The following is a 16,842-nucleotide window of genomic DNA, read 5'->3' as shown; positions in this document are numbered from 1 at the left end:
CAATATATGTTAAGAAAAAAAAGAGGAAGAAGAAGAAGAAGGTAGCAGGAGGGGAAGAATGAAGGGGGGAATCAGAGGGGTAGACGAACCATGAGAGACGATGGACTCTGAAAAACAAACTGAGGGTTCTAGAGGGGAGGGGGGTGGAGGATGGGTTAGCCTGGTGGTGGGTATTGAGGAGGGCACATTCTGCATGGAGCACTGGGTGTTATGCACAAACAATGAATCATGGAACACTTCATCTAAAACTAATGATGTAATGTAGGGGATTAACATAAGAATAAAAAAAATCTAAAAAAATAAATAAATAAATAAAAAAAATGAAAATAAATAAATAAATAAATAAACTACCTGCTGTTGCAGTTGGATTGCCACCAGAAGTAGTAGTGTTTAAGCAATTTTAGCAATGCAGGTGTACATGTATAATGATGCTCCCTCAGCTCTTTTTCGGGTATTATCCAGTTTAAATGGAAAGCAGTAAAATTCTATAGATAGCAGATTTTTTTTTAATTTAAATTTTTATTTTCAGAGTATTTTTTAGTGGCATTATGTGAGAGTATGGACAATTTATGCAACTATCTATAGTTTAATGTATGCTATAATTTCTGTGCTGTATAAAATCCTTGCTTTCCCCATGGACTTCCTCTACCAAGAGGATTGAAGTAAGTTTTAAATAGGAAAATCATACTCTATGAATACAATTAAAATAAATTTCATCTTTGACTTGGGTAGTCTTTTTTTTTTAAGTCTTAAGTTTTTTTAAGGTAAAATCAGTAAATAATTATGTATATTAATTCACCTGAAATAATTCACTTAATCTCCTTGTCTTTCTGGAATTGATGTTTGCTTTTATAAGGGATGTCTCACTATTTTACATAGAAAGCAAACAAAACAAAAGCAACAACAACAAAACAGAGATTAAATAACTGTATTGAAGATTATCTAAATTGGCTATTGATTCATCCCAGATTTGAATCAATAAATTTGGGAATGTCAAACATTTAATATCCCCCTCTTTTCATTTTCATATTTTTCATAAATTTGTTCTAATACATTCAGTTAGGTTATACTATGATGATTATAAATATGATATTTAAAAATACTTATAGTTGCATAATTTTGTTTATAATTGATGCCTCAAATCTTTCTATTTAAGACAAATTGTCCACTCTTGTGACACAAATGCTTGTAAAGTCAGCCAGTCATCATCATCATTTGTTCTAGTAATACAATTGTGGAAGTTGGAGCTTGAAATCTAGTAGTTCAATTATGAAAACAACTCATGGAGGGCACCTGGGTGGTTCAGTTGGTTCAGGTCCTGACCTCAGGGTCTTGAGATAGAGCCCTGCGTCGGACTATGAGCTCAGTGGGGAGTCTGGTTTAGGGATTCTCTCTCTCCCTCGCCCTCTCCCTCTGCCCCTCCCTCCACTTGCTGGCTCATATTCACATTCTCTCTAAAATAAATAAATCTTAAAAAAAGAAAAACAGATAATAGAAGAGAGTTGACTAGAAACCTATAAAGAGAACATTATTGAGTAAAAAATAACTTAAGACATCTCCCTCTGAATTATTATATTATATACTTCAGAAAAATTCCATTTTGAATTACAGTGCCCAGAACATATATTTATATCATTGATTTTCATAGTTTTAACAATATTTCCTTATAAATTTCAAAGCCATATTATATTTATAGGTGCATAAAGGTAAATGTCCTTCAATTATTAATTTTCCTTCTCATACCTCATTGAATTCCTTTTAGTTATTTTTCATCTGATATTATTTTGTTTCTTAATTATCTGATTTTTCTGCTTCTATGTCTACATTTACATCTTTTTTCTGTCTTTTTCTTTTGAGGGCTATTTTCTAATATCTATAATTGACTAAAAAATATGGGGCGCCTGGGTGGCTCAGTCGTTAAGCGTCTGCCTTCGGCTCAAGTCATGATCCCAGGGTCCTGGGATCGAGCCCCACATCGGGCTCCCTGCTCCTCGGAGAGCCTGCTTCTCCCTCTCCCACTCCCCTTGCTTGTGTTCCCTCTCTCACTGTCTGTCTGTCAAATAAATAAATAAAATCTTAAAAAAAAAAAATTGGGGGGCGCCTGGGTGGCTCAGTTGGTTAAACGACTGCCTTCGGCTCAGGTCATGATCCTGGAGTCCCTGGATCGAGTCCCGCATCGGGCTCCCTGCTCGGCAGGGAGTCTGCTTCTCCCTCTGACCCTCCCGACCCTACCCCCTCTCATGTGCTCTCTCTCTCAGTCTCTCTCTCTCAAGTAAATAAATAAAAATCTTTAAAAAAAAAAAATTTGTAAGTCTTTGTTTTCAAAGGGTTGTGTTAGGCTTACCTTTACTGTGCTTGCTATATGTATAATATATTTATGCATATTTGTGGGTAAACCTCATTTTTTAAAAAACATTTTATTTTATATATGTGTGTATGTATATATATATACATACACACACATAGAGAGAGAGGGAGAGAGATGGGGGGAGGAGCAGAGGGAGAGGGACATGCAGACTCTGAGCTGAGGGTGGAGCCCAGGGGCTTGGTCCCACAACTCTGAGATCAGGACATGAGCTGAAATCAAGAGTTGGATGTTTAACTGACTGATCCACCCAGGCACCCTGTGTAAACCTCATTTTAAATAATTGTTTTTTTCTATAATAATTTACTGACTGATTGATTTATATTTTCTGCACTTGAGTAAATTATTTGCTCATTTTACTTATTCTTTGTTTCCTCCAGCACCCTTTCTTCAAGGATATTTTTATTAAACATCATATACCTATTTAATTATCTTAAATATTTAACCTACATTTACATGTTTTTCGTAAATATTTAGAAGTAATAAATAAGTGTGTTTTCCCAGTGAAGGAAATAATCTTGTTATCAGAGCTTGGCTTCTGCTTTAAACTTTCTTTCTACCCCAAACTACTTAATAAAAAATAATTAAAGTTTTAATACTAGATTGATATTTTAAACTTATTAACCAATAGTTGTTTAGGCTTTACTTCAAATTTTATTTATTTTTGTTTCTACCCTTGTTTTAAATCTCAAACCTGTCTTGTTATCTTTCGGTCTATCTACCGAACATACTACATTTTCAAGAAATTATTTCAGCAATGGTTATTTGGTAATAACATTTCTGGGTCTTGGCCTGTAATAAAATGACAATATTTTGCTCCCTTAGACTTGATTTATATTTTGCTGGACCAAGAATTTCATTTTTTTCTCCAAAGTTCTTATGACCTTCGTTATAGTCTAGAATCATGCTTACTCATAAAAAGTTGTTGGAAATCTAATACCATTTGTGTGTAGATGAATCATTTTGTGTTTGTTTGTTTTGGTCCCCTACTTGTGTAATTTTCTTGAAGTTTCTTTTCATATTAGAAGTTCTTATTTTTCACTGGATTATGCCTTGGTGTCCTTTAGATTTACATTTTGTGATACTATATCTTTATTTCTTACCATTACTGTTTTCACTTTTTGGAACATTTAGTTTCCAATCTCCTTGTGTCTTTGCTATGCCTTCTGAGAGGACCCCAGGGCAAACTGGCCATGTTAATTCTGTCCTTTTTCAACTTAAAAAAATTTTTTTCATAAATATTCACCTATAAAAAAACCAGAAAAAAATCAAAGTTCATATTATCTTCTTTTTTCTTTCCATAATTTTTATGTAAGATAAATGGCATATTAAATAAATTTAAAATACCTTTCCCATTTCCCGTAAAGGCAAATATTCTCCTAAATTTATATAAATTCTTCCAGTTAGTATTTATATACTTTACTAATTCTGTGTTTTATAACCAATTTATTGTATTGCATATTGTTATAATAACATATATATCTATATACTTAAGAATATTACCATTTTGATTTTATTTATTTTTTAAAGATTTTATTTATTTATTTGGCAAAGAGAGATACAGCAAGAGAGGGAACACAACAAACGGGGAGAGGGAGAGGGAGAAGCAGGCTTCCTGCCGATCAGGGATCCCGATGCGGGGCTCGACCCCAGGACCCTGGGATCACGACCTGAGCGGAAGGCAGACACTTAATGGCTGAGCCACCCAGGCGCCCCTACCATTTTGATTTTAAAGAATTTTTTTTTGAGACAGAGAGAACGAGAGAGAGAGAGCACATGAGAGGGGGGAGGGTCAGAGGGAGAAGCAGGTTCCTTGCTGAGCAGGGAGCCTGATGCGGGACTTGATCCAGGGACTCCAGGATCATGACCTGAGCGGAAGGCAGTTACTTAACCAACTGAGCCACCCAGGCGCCCCCATTTTGATTTTAAAATGATCTATTAAAAGCCTATCTATATTGATAAACACATTTTATATATAACATTTTATTTCATATTTTTACAAATTATATCTTTAATTTCCAAAAGTATGTATTCTGTTTTATATCACACTATTTATATAGATGTATCATTTTGAGGATACGTATTTTGCTATGTGCATATTTTGGTAACCTATTACTATGTAAAATAAACCATCCTCATAATCAGTGCTTAAAAACAATATTTCTGTCTTCATCAATTTGCAATTTGAGTAGGGCTTAACAGGAACAGCCTCTTTTTGCTCTAATTGGCTTTTATTTTACTAGTTTGCTGAAAGGTTGGAAGTTAAATCGCCTCAAAGTTTGTAGTCAACACATCTGGCAATTGATGCTGTCTGTCATGAGAGACCTTAGTAGGGGCTGTTTGAACACCTTAATATGACCTCTCCATGTGGCCTGAGCTAAAATAAGATGTCTAGGTTCCAAAAAGCAAGCATCCTAAAAGAGAGAAAGCCCAGTGGAAGCTGAATTGTCTTTCTAACCTGTCCTAAGATATGACTTAGTGTCACTTCTTCTATATCCTATTTATAATTCAGGTCTCCAAAGCCCTGTTTTCCTCTTGACAGGGAAAAGTTAAAATTCTGGAAGAGAAGGGTGAACTGAAATATTACTATGGCAATTATAAAAAACATAAATCTTCCACAGTTTGCCTTCTCAACAAAAAGGTTCTGATCCTTCCCACCTGCTAAATACAGTCACCTTGTATCCTACCCCACCACCCCCAAATCTCATCCCATCAGATAATGAAGCTCAGGTGAGGTTCTTATCTGAATCAAGGCCGGGTGTGGATGAATTTGTTGGGTTGTGGTACAAGAATCACAGATCCATTGATTTTCTCTCAATCTGAAAAGCTGTGAACTAATAAGGCAAAGTATCCGTTCCCTCTATTCAACATTCAGTACAGAGACGAGTATAAGATAACTGCAGTAGACCCTTCCACTCAAAAAGGGGGAAATGGGAGACATACAATAGTCATTACTCCTATGAGTTCTGAAACCCAACTGAGTACTGGTTGCCAGTTGCTTGTTTCCCTAATCACAACACAGTCTTAATTCTGCTGAATGACTCTCCATTGCTCTTCGCCCTCTGGGTTTGGGATTTTACCTCATGGGTCCTCCTCCCCTTCCTGTAAGAAAACATGTATGCTTACAACTGAGTAGCTTTCTCAGCCTGCTTCCCGCCCACGGTACCTCAAGGGTCTAACTGCCTATTTTCATTTTTGCTGTCTTTGTCCCTTTTAGTACAAGCTGATGTAAATTGTTTAAAAACTTTGTGCATTTGGGGCGCCTGGGTGGCTTAGTTAAGTGTCTGCCTTCCGCTCAGGTCATGATCCCAGGGTCCTGGGTTTGAGCCCCGAGTTGGGCTCCCTGCTCAGTGGGGAGTCTGCTTTTCCCTCTCCCCTTACCCCTCTTCCCACTCATGCACACTCTCTCTCATAAATAGATAAAATCTTAAAAAAAATTAAGAAAAATAAAAACTTTGTGGGTTTTATTACTCATTATAATACATCCCTTAGACAAAGGTCACATCCAGAAATCTTTTTTTTTTAAAGGTTCTATTTACTTATTTGAGAGAGAAAGAGAGCACACTCAGGGGAAGATGCAGAGGGAAAGGGAGAGAGAGAATATCAAGTAGACTCCCTACTGAGCACGGAGCTCAGTCCTAGGACCCTGAGATCATGACTTGAGCCGAAACCAAGAGTCAGAGACATTCAACAGCTCAACCTACTGAACCACCCAGGCACCCCCACCCCGCCAGACTCCTTTAAAATAAGCTCTTCTTTGCACTTCAGAGATATTATACCATTGTCATCTGGCTTTTTTCTTTTCTTGTAAGAATCCATGCATTCTTTTTATCACTGTTCCTCTATGTATAAACTTTCCTTTTCCTTTGGATTCTATCAGTAATTCTTCTTTAGCTTTTTGAAGTTATATAATGATGTCCCAGGGTATAGTTAGTTTTCTTTGTATTTGTCTTTTTTGGTGTTCACTAAACTTCTATAGCTAGAAGAAAATAAATATTTGGCCATGATTTCCTCAGGTTTTTTCTGCATCATTTAATCTTCCTTCTTTTTAGGATCACGGGGTAGTGTCCCTCTTCAGCCACTTGATATTGCCCCACAGGATTCTAAGTATATTTTCTTTTCTTATTTATTTATTGATTGATTGATTTTATTATTATGTTATGTTAATCAGCATACATTACATCATTAGTTTTTGATGTAATGTTCCATGATTCATTGTTTGCGTATAACACCCAGTGCTCCATGCAGAACGTGCCCTCTTTAATACCCATCACCGGGCTAATGCATCCTCCCACCCCCCCTCCCCTCTAGAACCCTCAGTTTGTTTTTCAGAGTCCATTGTCTCTCATGGTTCCTTTCCCCCTCCGATTTCCCCCCTGCTATCTTCTTCTTCTTTTTTTTTTTTTTAACATATAATGTATTATTTGTTTCAGAGGTACAGATCTGTGATTCAACCGTCTTATACACATGTATCCTATGACCTCACTGATACAAGGAATTCTTAATCTCAGGAAACAAACTGAGGGTTGCTGGAGTGGTGGGGGGTAGGAGAGATGGGGTGGCTGGGTGGTGAGCACTGTGAATTGTGTAAGTATCTTTTCTTATTTGTTCTCACTCTTTTCTTTCTCTCTTTTGGTTCTTAAAATTAGGTCAATTTATTAATGCCTCTTAAATTTCACATTTATGTACTTCTGCAGCTTCAGTCAGTGAATTTTTCACATTAGGTATTAAAATTTTAAGTTATAGAATTTCTCTTTGTTTATTTTGTATAGTTTCAGTTGTTCTGCTATTTCCCACGTGTTTGTTCATTTGGTCAGTGTTTCCCCTTAGGTTCTTAAATATATTTCTAATATATCTTTTAAAAATGTTTTTGTGTGCCAAACCCAATATTTGTAGCATCATGGTGTCTGTTTTAATTGACTGATTTTTCTTTTGATTACATATTCCAACTGATTTATAAATTAGGGATTTTTAATTGCATTCTAGACATTTTTAATGATGGAGTATGAGTTATGTTGTCTTCCTTTAAAAGGTGTTGAGCTTTGTCACTAGGAGTCCATTAAATTACTGGCCATTCTATGAATATGATGTGCTTGCTTTTATTTCTTGTTAGGCTGGCCTACTTTAATTGTATTTTTAGGTCTAGAGCTTAACCTTTACTCTGGTATGTGGTCTTTACTCATAAGGTGTGGCCGTTCCGGGATCTACATTTAATCCACAAGTAATTAATTCACAAAACTCTTCAATCTCTAGTAGATGGAAAAGCAAAATGCTCCCAGCCTCATCACTCTCAGCTCTGTTCACTTCTCAGCTTCCGAGAGCCAGCAGGGTCCTCAGCTAAGACTCCTCTTATGAATGAGAAGCTCTCCGTCAAATACCTTTTGGGACCTCCCCACATACTTCTGTTGCCGGTCTCTGCATTCTTCCTTCTTCCTGGGGGACAAACATAACAAGTTATATTTTCAGCAGCAGCATTTAACCCTATTCTCTACCACCTCAACTTAGTGTATTGTCTCTGTACTCCACTTTCTTCATCTGTGGTCCAGAAAGTACCCCCATGCAGAAAGCCAGAATGACCATGAGACTCACCTGATGTCTTACTGTTACGCCGTGGATCATAGTCTTGAAAAGCTTCCTGGTTAATAACTGAAATCAAAAGGATTCCCTTATTTACTTTGTCAAGGTTTATAGTTCTTTGTAGTTGGACGGTTAGTTTGGTACTAGTTAGGCTAGAAGTAGACACTCTACTAATAGGCAGACTTCAGAAGTAAAACTTTTACAGAAGTTTCTGATTGACAATGACAAATTTTGAGTAAAAAGTAACTATTAACTCTACAAAAATTCACAAAGCTATGTAAGTTTCAAATGGATTTACATAATAAAATACCTCAATGATATTTTGTAAGGTAGTGGCATTTATGTTCTAAAGTCATTAAAACTTAACCCCACACTGATTTTGGATCTCTACACACATGTTTATATAGATACATACATACATACACACACACATCTATTTGGATACATATCTGTTTCTTCAAACAAGGAGCACACTAACATTTTATAACAGTGTTAAAAGCTAACAAACCTAGCTATCAGGATAATAATACAAAACAGGATGTGAAATGATGATGTCCTATTTATTTTTTAAGATTAGTGTGTTTTGGGCTATAATGATACTGGTATTTATTTGGTATTCCTACCAAACAACAATAAAAATGTTTACAGATCTAATCTAGTGTTATTTGTTTTCTATTGTAGTATATCTTCTTCAGATGTATCTGTTATTTTTCAACGAATAGAAGCATGAAATATAGTGTGAGAATATATGGGCTTTCAGATTCAAATATATCATAGTTGGAATTCCATTTATGTTAATTACAGTGTGTATATTCTTCAAATTACTTATACTTTCTGAGCTTCTGTGATCTTATTTCACGAGTAGAAGTAATAAATAAGAACTCAAATATTTCTTGTTAAGATTAAATTGGGTAATGCATGTGAAAATGCCTCGTAGAGTGATGGCACTAGTTAATTTTAGTTTTCATCTCTGTATTATGACAAATCAAGTTATTTTGTAAATTGTATTATAATTTTGCATAAGTAGATCACAACTGCAGGAATGACTTCCATTTTTATTCTTTATTTGCAGTGGTTAAAAACTGCTTTTATTATTAAATGCGTAAACTTATTCCTTTATAATATCCACTCATATTGTTGAACAGCTTGTTAAATATCTTTAAAAAGTCACTGAGAAGAATCAATGGAGCTCCAGAGTTGTAAAAGAGCAATTCATTTTGAATATTGTAATGCAGTGGAATTCAGTGAGAAAGCGAATTACTGGGGCACCTCTGTGGCTCAGTCAGTTAAGTGTCTGCCTTTGGCTTAGTTCCTGATCTCAGGGTCCTGGGATCGAGCCCTGCATCAGGCTCCCAGCTCAGCAGGGAGTCTGCTTCTCCCTCTCCCTCCACCGCTCCCCTGCTTCTGCTCTCTCACTCTCTCGCACTCTCTGCCAAATAAATAAATGAAATCTGGGGTGTGGCGGGGGGAAAGTGAATTACTGTTTGTAGTGTAATTGGTATGTTTATAGTGTGTTTATGCTGATCCACACTTTTCTTGATGCTATCTGATATAAGTCATTAAACCATTGGCACATCTCTGGGTAATCCAAGGCACAAAGTTTAAAGAGGCCTAGGTTACCCAGTTAATGGCAGAGCTAGGACATGGAGTTAGATCTAGAATCTAGATCACAATTTTGCCATTTCTGTAAGTGTCAGGATCTATGGTAAGGGATATTTAAAAATCTCAGATGCACAGAGAAGCACTAGGGATGAAACAGTGCATTCGAATAGGCTGATAGATGACCAATATTTTAATTATCTAAGACATTTGTGTTCAAAATTAATGCAGAGGTTCAGAGGATGTGATTGCTATAGCTTGAGAAATAAATTCTCTCTTTCCTGACATTAAAACCTAGAGGAGCAATCTCTTCTCAGTACCAGTAGCAAAACAACACTACTTCATGCTGTATCCATATTTTATTTTCTCAGCGAAATTTCTCATGGGTGGTAATTAATATTTAGGATAGGTGAGATTTTTTTTAGTTTGTTTTGGGGTCCAGTTACCCCAAGGTTTATTTTCCTCCAATTCACTTTCTATGAAAATAATATACATTTTATTCTATGACTGAAAATTTGTGTAGAGAATCAACAGAAGAAGAAAACATATTTTTACTAACTGGTATTTTTTAAGCTTTGGAACAGAAAAGGGTGAATAAAAAGTAGATACACTGAACTTGAGGGAAAAGTGTTTTTCTGTGTCAAGATTGAAATGTAACTTGCAAGTGTAATTCTGGTTTACTGCACATGTGTAACGAATTTTTAAGGAACAGGAAGTTTATTATGTCAAGGACACCATGAGTCAATGGTTTTAGGGGATTTAATAATAACCATGAAAAATCTGCACTATGATATATTGGCTGTGACATATCTTACAAAGTGTCATGTAGAACTTGCTGAATTGTATCCTTGAAGGCTATAATCCTTAGAGCAGAGAAAGTTCTCTGAATGTAGGTCATTGTGTTCTTTTGTATAATCAGATGGAAGTAGCCAGAGAGCTTTTTGTGACACTCAAACAAGGAAAATGAAAACCATATTATTAATGCATTTTAAGATACACCCCATAATAGTTGCAGCATAAGTGGCCCTATCATCGAAATGCTAGTTCATGAAGAGTAAACCTCTAAGGTCCAGGGCTGCAGTTGTTTATAATAACATATTTGATATGAAAAAGTGAGCTGTTCAAAATAATGCTTGGAGTTCTATTTTATCTGTTCTGGAAAGTAGTGTGGTTGGAATAAAGTCGGTAATAAAGATATTGATGGTATTATAGTTGTAGTGGCAGCAGTGAGGTGGTGGTGAAAATAAAAACCAACATTGATTGTGCATTTCCTATGTGTCAGTTAAAGACACTTAATGTTGCCCGTAAGTATGTCTATTACAGGTAGGGTAAGATTCTTTTTTTTTTTTTTTTAAAGATTTTATTTATTTATTTGACAGAGACACAGCGAGAGAGGGAACACAGCAGGGGGAGTGGGAGAGGGAGAAGCAGGCTTCCCGCAGAGCAGGGAGCCCGATGTGGGACTCGATCCCAGGACCCTGGGATCACGACCTGAGCCCAAGGCAGATGCTTAATGACTGAGCCACCCAGGCACCCAGTAGGGTAAGATTCTTAAGAGAATAGAAACACACAGAGATTTGTGGGGAACTTCAGCTTCCTTTGCTAAAGGAAGTTACCAGTGCTTTCAATACTGGCCAGTGACTAAGAATATTGACCTTTAGCTGGGCAGAGGTCATTGTTGCAGGACAGAGATTACAACAGGCCACAGAGAACTGGAAGTAAATCTATTAGAGATTTGCAGGGTCTCATTTGCACTGATAATTTTCTTCTCTGTTTATTGGTTAAATTATGAAGTTAACTGGAAGGAACCTAAAAAGTCGAAACAAGAAGCATATAAAAAAGAACAACAGCAGTTTTTTGGTTTTTTGGTTTTTCACTACGGTGGATCTGCAGAACTCAGTTCAGGATGACCCACCAGAGGAAGAGTTTCCATTGAACATATCAAGCTTTCCATTTAAAAAATGTTTAGTTTAGTGTTTTTTTTTTTTGATTCCACAGATAAGTGAGATCATGCAGTATTTGTCTTTCTCTGTATGACTTATTTTACTTAGCATAATGCCCTCGAGGTCCATCCAGTGTTGTCATAGGATTTCCTTCTTTTGCATGGGCTGAATGAATAATGTGCTACATATATATATATATATATATATACATATACATGTGTATGTGTGTGTGTGTATATATATATATAAGAGAGAGAACATTATTCATAAAATAAATAAATGAATAAATATATATACACATATATATGTGTGTATATATGCGTATGTATGTATGTGTGTGTATATATGTGTATATGTGAATATGGTCATTGCCAGGGTTTTATTGCTTTTTATTTTTCTCAGGATCTATAGCCTTTTTTCATGTACCAGCTATCAGTCAGATACACTTTAAACTATTTCTTTTATCCACAAACATGGTTGTATTAATGCCAACTAGACTACCTGTAATAGTCTCTCCTGACTCTTCACTAAAAGGATGAAAGTCATTTGATAACTTGAAAAAAAATACAAAAAATAGGAGAACCCTAGGAATTGGGAGATTACTGACAATTTTATTATTTCAACTCTCTGGATGGAGAAATAGAAAGAAAGTAGGTGAGGTAGAGAAAAAAAAAAAAAAGTAGATGGGGACGGAGAGAAAAGTGACAGGAAATGTGAATGGGAACCCAAACAGAAAGCTTGAAGATGGCATTAATGTAGAAGGCACACCTGTGTGTTTGTGGTATTTTAAACTGATAAGAACAGATACTACACTTGATCTTAGCCAAAAGGCCGAGAAGCGATGTTTGTGGTATTTTAGACAGTTCTACAAGCAGGATGGGAAGAACAAGGAATAAGACTTGGTATGATAAAAGAGGCATTGAAAAAGACCCCTGGCCACACGGTTTTTCAAACTGAAGTTCCCCTGTTAGAAACAATTTATATAAATCTCTGGGAAGCTTTATGCTGTGTCTACTCTAAGATGCAATCTACAATGAATAGAGTAATTTGGCCCTGTGTTCCAGGCCTTTGTATAATAAAGGCTCTCCTGCTGTCCCCATTATCACATTAGCCTGGATTAGTTCACTTACTCATTATCTGCCAATTGGGAGACAGCTGGGTCAAAGAAAAAGAAAGCAGTGTGTTTTATTGCAGGTGAAAGGCCAGATAAGCTCCATATCTTGAGGTTCTGCCTTAGAGAGATACCCAGGAGGCAAGGGCAGGGATTTCAAGGCACCTTCATAGCTCTGAATGCATCATGGGGCTGAGGGACAAAGTCTGCAGTAGGCAGTTGCAGGTAAGATGCAGAAATTCAAAGACAAATTTGACTCGCTGAGAATTGGGGCTCTTGGCACCCCTGATAATGAGTATCATGGAAGTGTATAGACATTGTTTTCCTAGAATTAATTGTAACACTTTTGTAGAGGTCACTCTAAATAGTGAGAGAGTTCCTGGATTGGGGCAGACACAGATTCTTTAGAAAGTTTGATATCTTTGTCTGACACAGGCTTTGCTGCGGTTTTATGCAGTTATTTTTTCCCCTTTTATATCAGGTTCTAAAAGCATTATCCCCAAATGGAACTATTTTCCTCCTGTCTCTGGTTGCAAAAGAATGTGATTCCTCCAAATCTAACTCTGGTGCTAATCAGACATACCTCAAATTAAAATCTATTCTAAGAAGTTGCAGTTACAACAAAAGAAAATCTTAGTTTGAAATAACCATTTGAAAGTAACCATGCAATGATGTTATGGTAAATATGCAGATCTCTGGATCAATGCCTCTTTTCAACATTAAAAAGAATCCAGCCATGATAGAACCTACAAAATCATGAAAATATAAGGTGTGTTTTTGAATATATGCCTTTTTTCTATAACAACCAACAGCAAATAAACTCTTTATACTGTTATAAACCATCAAAAAGTAGACATACACTAATTAATTTAGTGTATTATGAATATCAGATTATGTATCCAAAAATGTCTGTCATTAGATTTTAGAAGTATTTGGGCCTATTCTATTTCCACATTGCCTCCATAAACTTTCTTAAGCTCACCCTTCCTTGCCTCAGCAGCTCCATTTTTCTAGTGTGTACTTAATCTGTAGTATAGTCTTTCTAAAAATTCAAATCAGTGGAGATAGTCCTCTGTTAAAGATCTAGGGTGGTTTGCTGTGCTCTCAGATCAAATCCCAACATCTCACCATGATTTACTGGTTACATGGTTATTCAGGGCATTCCCCGGTTTAGTCTGTCCAGGGTCATCTCTTACCTTATACTCTAGCTCAAGGCATCTTCAACCATCCATCTTCCATTTTGTCTTTGTTATAAAACTGAAGCCTCTATACATATCAATTCATGCAAATAGGTACTAATGGGGGGTGTGGAGAAAATAGTTCTGTATTCAACCTAAGTGAAACTGCACTGTGGGTTTAGCTAGAACATCCACTGCAAGCTTAAAGCAAATTAAATGCACTCATACCTACCCTTCCACACACAGACAAGCCCATATATTATTATTATTTTTTTAAAGGTTTTTTTTTTTTTAAGATTTTATTTATTTATTTGAGAGACAGAATGAGAGAGAGAGCACATGAGAGGGGGGAGAGTCAGAGGGAGAAGCAGACTCCCTGCTGAGCAGGGACCCCGATGTGGGACTCGATCCCGGGACTCCAGGATCATGACCTGAGCTGAAGGCAGTCGCTCAACCAACTGAGCCACCCAGGCGCCCAAGCCCATATATTATTAGAGAAAGAAAAGTAGGTATATGTGTTGTACTCATACAGACTGGCCTCAGTGCGGACAGAGACCTGTCTCTATTGGCTCACCTGAGTAAAATGCCTGATCACAGAAGGCCCTCAGTAAAAATTTGTTGAATGAGTGAATATATAAAACTAATGCCAAAAGTTGTAGCTCAATATATGATTCTGTGACTTTCATTTAGGTTATGTCAACACACTCTTCAATGTGTTATGAAAAGCCTACCTTACTATTAATTTTCCTTCTCTCAGTTGGGTTGATTTTACACATTTCTAAGAGGCAAAATGTAAACACTGAAAATACAGAAAACTGCTAACTGAAAGTCAGCATGCTTGTTATTTTTTCTCTAAGTACTCTTGTCAAATACGTGATTAAAAATAACAATGAAGAGAGTGCATTTAATATTCTGAATATGAAAATATTACATTGCATGTGCATTGATTTATGCTAAATATTTGATATAAAATTGTATCCTACAAATATATATCATTTCAAAGTCACAAAGTATTCTAAACCCTCTTGCCTTAAATTATTTGCAATCATCTGAAATTCACTTTGTGCAAGTTCCTTTGTTCCTAATGGGAAAAGGCACGATTTATTTATTAGATTCTAAGATTTTGCTCTTTATTTTAACCTAGAAAAGAGATCCAGCAAAATTCAGTAATAAAATTCTTTTTGATTGTGAATTTTGTATATAGTCGGTTAAATCACAATATTTCGCATATATTTGAGTATGCATTTCTCTTGATGTAATTCAATCCTTTCATTGTGTAGGTGCTGGGTGTCTTTGGAGGCATTCATCCCATGCCCAATACCTGTCCATCTCTTTTAAGTCTATCAGGATAACTGAACTATCTTACTCAAGCCATGGACTTTTAGAAGAATGATTCACATATAAAATTCCTGAGGCCCTTGACACAAATATCTCATTTTTTTATTAGCAAAACAGATGCTTAACATATATGTGTTCAGTACATTTTATGAATGAGGGCAAATGCTGATGGTAAGGAGCCTGGAGTGAGATAGACCAATGGCTGAACATCAACTTGTTACATATTCGCTGTGTGCCCTTAAAACTTTCCTCATCTTAAAATGGGAAAAAAAAATTATTGGGTCATTTGAGTATTATAAAAGATAATGGGCAAAATACACAAATTGTCTTACTATTAAAGTAACTTATACATGAGTTGCACTTAGAACAGTAGCACATGGTAGGCTTCATAGATGTTTACTATTATTAATTGTAGTAGTATCCACCTTATGTGTATGTTCAAACCAGCTCTTAAGCAGCTTTTTCAGTTTCATTTTCTAAATCATTTCTAATGCAAATGATATGGAAGAGATGTAGGATTGATGAGACCAGTAAGACCTTGAGAAACCTTTTCAGATCATTTCACGTGACCAGGCACGGACTAGCATTGAACCATAATTGCTTTGGCTTCAAAATATTGCTGTGATTTCTGCTTTGTCTGAACTCCCTGATCATATCCAGGGCTAAGGACCACAGCTTCTAGGTAGTCTGGTTGAGCTCCATTTCCTACCTTAATAGATCCAAAAACATTTCAGAACCTTGATGTCTGTAGTCTGAGATATTAAGGCTAGGCCTCTCTAGTCATGGTAGGCACAAAAACCGGGTGCTAATGGGAAATTTAGTTAGATGGGTATAACCTGCAATCCTAGTTTGAGGGCCGATTTTGCAGACTAGCTGATCTAAAATTAGCAACCACAAGAAGAATTGGAGTCTTAACTCAGTGGCCTAGGAAGAAGTACCTGATAATGTTTTATAGAATGATATAAGATCCAACCCAAAATCCAACATAGATAATAGAAAAGAAATCATAGAAGAAACAAAACAGCCTATAATTCATTCATACAATAATGTTCACATGGGATAGGTACAGGGTACACTGAAGTGGGAGAAGATTCTGGGAAGAGAAAGCTGTGGAGAAAAACCTTTTGGCTGGTGAAATACAAAAGGACCTGATATGAATGTGTCAAAATGCTTTTAACTGTTTTCCTTTGAACAGCACCTCTGGCCTTATTTCTTTGAAATCACCAGAAAGAGAAACAATTCTCTCAAGTTTATCACAATGCCTGAGGGAAAGTTGGAGAAAGATCTAAAATCTTGACCATGAGCCCCAAGGAATATACATTTTTAATCAAGGGTGAGGTATTGGTAATGTTACTGCTACTTGAATGCTAAAGTATTTAGGTTTTAAAGCAAAAAAGTCCCCGGAGACCCCCTGACAGCATCCAGCCCTGCTGCTGATCACCTATATGGTTTTTGACTAAGGCTTTTTATATGTAAACAGAACCTAGAGTCCATCCTAGGGGACGACCCTGGCAAATAGTCACCTGTGATTAACTGGCTACAAAATGTCACCCTCACACATTTTACATTTGGGAAAAAACATTCTTTCAAGAGGGAAAGCTCTCCTGAAAGGGATCTATGCACAGAGGGAGGTTTGCTTATTTAATTGCCACATCCCTGATGACCTGGTTTCTCTGCTTTCCCTGAAAAATTAAAAGGAGCCACAGGTCTCTTCGTTAACACATTCTTACA

At 36.3% G+C, this 16,842-nt stretch overlaps 1 pseudogene; it reads right to left on the bottom strand.

The window, feature by feature from the left end:
• Window positions 1-12,180: 12,180 nt before the first annotated feature.
• Window positions 12,181-12,327, bottom strand: LOC123850357 (U2 spliceosomal RNA; annotated as a pseudogene).
• Window positions 12,328-16,842: the final 4,515 nt, after the last annotated feature.

Source organism: Mirounga angustirostris, unplaced genomic scaffold (genome assembly GCF_029215605.1).
Source record: "Mirounga angustirostris isolate CCGP_5_RB_7025 unplaced genomic scaffold, mMirAng1.0.hap1 SCAF_15, whole genome shotgun sequence".
In the NCBI taxonomy this organism is placed as follows: Eukaryota; Metazoa; Chordata; class Mammalia; order Carnivora; family Phocidae; genus Mirounga; species Mirounga angustirostris.
Note: the sequence above shows the minus strand (reverse complement) of the source record. Positions and strands in the feature narration are given on the sequence as shown.